The sequence below is a fragment of the Mesoplodon mirus genome, assembly GCF_964341445.2.
Source record: "Mesoplodon mirus genome assembly, chromosome: 7".
Lineage (NCBI taxonomy): Eukaryota > Metazoa > Chordata > Mammalia > Artiodactyla > Ziphiidae > Mesoplodon > Mesoplodon mirus.
Genome location: NC_138983.1, coordinates 89,322,612 through 89,326,160, shown reverse-complemented (window position 1 = coordinate 89,326,160; position 3,549 = coordinate 89,322,612).

Sequence of the window (3,549 nt, the reverse complement as noted above, 5' to 3'; positions counted from 1 at the left end):
GTGACCCGGTTAGAGTCCCTGCCTGTGCAGGAATCTAGGGGCACCAGCGAGTCTGAATAATATTAGTGCAGGGTCTCCCCCACGGCACTGGGGTTATTTGGGGCGGGTCATCCTCTGCTGGGGGCCCCTCCTGGGCACTGTGTGGGGTTCAGTAGCATCCCTGGCCCCACCCATTTGATTCCAGGGGCCTCTCCACCCCAGTAGTGACCACCACAGATTTTCCCAGACATCACCAAAAAACTGGGGGAGGCGGGGGCAGGATGGCCCTGGGTGAGGACAGCTGTGTTGAAGCAACCAGCCTGGCCCAGGGCAAGGTCTGCCCCAATCCCGTCAGAGGCTGCATTTAGAACTGCCCCTTCCCTCTCCCACCTCCCCTGCCCTGCAGTGGTCTCCGAGACATCATCCCCATGTAATCCATCACACCTTCTCAGTTTACTGTCCCCAGCACCTAGAGGAGTGTCTGATGTGTAGTAGATGCTTCATAAATACTTGCTGAATAAAGGAGTTGAATAAAGGGATGAGTGGATGAATGAATGAAGGTTACCATGGAAGGAGGGGGGAGATTCCCTTTCTGGCTCTCGGGGGTTGGGAGATCAAGTGAGAGATCCGTGCTAAATAGGCTGACCAGCCTTCTGGGGTTCCCCGGGAATGAGGGTTTCCCCACAGTTCCAGCGCTCAAACCTGAGCGGTCCTGGGCAAACTGGGGGTGGGTGTTGGTCACCCTATGTAAACAGTAACAATTCCAACTGCAATAGCAATGGCCAAGGACCTCTAGGGTCTTACTGACCAGGCAGAGTTCTTTACCTGGCGGGGAAAGTGACACAGGAGGGAGGGAGGAGTCTAAGGAAGAACATCCCACACGACAATGTGTGCCAATGGCCCTGGGCCCAAGGTCACACCTGACCAGGGCTTGCTTTTTTTTTTTCTAGTTTACTTTTTCCCACATGGGTATGCAATTGTCCAAATGCCATTTATTGAAAGCTCCTTAATTTCCCCACTTTCTGTCATATCAGGTTCTCGTATATCTCCTTCTGGACCTTTATTCTATACCATAGAGCTTTTCGTCCCATCCTTGCACCACTAGGGATGTTTCATCACTCTAACGTTATTTTTTATTCATTTATTTTTTTGGCCGTGCCGTGCAGCATGTGGGATTTTATTTCCCTGACCAGGGATTGAACCCGCGCCCCCTGCAGTGGAAACTCGGAGTCTTAATCGCTGGACCTCCAGGGAAGTCCCCAGGGCTTGCTCTGACATCCATCGAATGGTGGCGGGTGGACTCGGGGAGCAGCTGTCTGTGAGCCATCCTGTGTAGAAATGCAGGGTGGAGGGCAGGACAGCTGGAGTGGGAGGGGAAGAAGCAGAGGAGGGAGGGAGGGAGGGCGGGCGAGAGACAGACAGAGAGTTTCCGGAGACAATAGCTCTGGCCATGTCCTAGGGCATGAAAGCTGAAAATAGCTCCTAGTGCCCTGAGCCTTGGAGCCACAGCCTGTGAGCCAGGGTGACTGGCTCTCCTCCCTGGTGTGTGTGTGTGTGGGTAGCTCTGGGCTTCTCAGGCTGGGAATGGGATGCACGGAGCAGGGACGGAGTAGGGACACTTCTCTCTGGGACCTCGCGAGCCATCCTTAGCTCACAAAGCTGAGCCACTCCTGGCCCTACGAGTGGGGGGCTTATCCTCCCTGTCCCCTGGATCACACTGCCTCACACACAACTTCCCCATGTGTGCTCCCAGCAGCCAAGAGAATCTGTTTTTAAAAGATTTGGGGGAGGGGGGTAAACATACAAACAAGAGCAGAATGGATACTTTTTCAGAATGGGAATGGCTCTGTGTAACCCCACCCCCAGGGAAACCACAGTCCTGACCTCTAACACCCTTGACGAGTCAGCCTTGGTCTGGGCTTGCGGACCCATGGAAGCTTCCTCATCCCCTCTTTCAGACCCTGTCTCTCCCTCAGCATCTTTGTGAGAAGCACCTGGGGAAGTGGAACTGCTAGGCTGTACTGCTGCTAGAACTCCACCTGGGCTCCACCAGGCTCCAGCCCCCCGCCCTGTGCACCTCTCTGACCCTGAGGCACCTCAATTGGTAGGAGCGGCATCACCTTCCCTCCCGGGACTTGTGACACTTAAGGGAGACACCGAAAAGACAAGCGTTTGGCTCCCTGGCTGGCAAAGAGCAGGTGCTCAATTGTTATAAGTGTCCGTATCAGTGAGGCTTCTCCAGACAAACAGAATCCATAGGGTGTATGTGTGTATATACACACACACACATACATATGTACACGCATACAAAAATATACAGCTGTGTATATATGCAGTATGCATACAGACATATACACATATAGTATATGCAATACACACATACATATATACACACATATGTAAAATGCATCGTTTGTATATATACAGTATGTATACACACATACAATACACATATACATATACACTATACATACACACATATAAAATGCATAGTTTGTATATATACAGTATGTACACATGCATATAACATATGCAATAGACACACCTAGTACATATATATCATACATATATACACACATACAAAGATATTTAGATGTGTATATATACAGTATACATACATATATAATATATGCAATACACGTACATACATATAGACACATATATACACCTACATATAAAAGCATGTAGCATAAAAATATATATGTACTGTACATATAAATTCATCATATATATACATATATATCATATATATAAGATATATACACATACATATACACAATGTATACACACACATACACACCTATATGTAAATATGCGCATGTACATACACATATAAATACATATGCAAGTGTGTCTATATATAGTATATACGTATATACATATAATACCTATGCAACATATACACATACAGGTATACAACACATATACACACCTATATATAAATATACACTGTATACATACATACGTACAGCGTACATCTACTGTATATATACACACACCCATATATCAATATATGGGTGTGTGTATATATACAGCATGTTCACATTTATAATATGTATACTATATATATACACATACATACATGTATACAATATATACACACAAATATATAGGCTTGTATGTATACTGTATATAGTACTTACACATATAATACAAACGCACGCACATATAAACATGTGTATACATATATATAATATGTATACACACATATACAAATTAATAGGCTTGTATATATTCAGTATTTTTACATATATAGTTTTGTTTTAAGGAGTTGACTCATGTGACTGTGAGGCAGGCAAGTCCGGGCAGGACTCTGGGCTGGAGACACAGGGAAAAGCTGATGTCCCAAGGCCACTGGAGGAACAGTTCCCTCTTTCTAGGGAACCTCATTTTTCTCTCCAGTCCTTCAACTGATGGACGAGGCCCACCCACGCCGCGGCATTGACAGTATCCTTTACGCAAAGTGGACCAATTTCAGTGTTAATCTCTTCTGAAAAATACCTTCCTGGCCACATCTGGAATAATGTTTGTGGTTGCCGGGGCCCCACGCAGTGTGCACATGAGATTAAC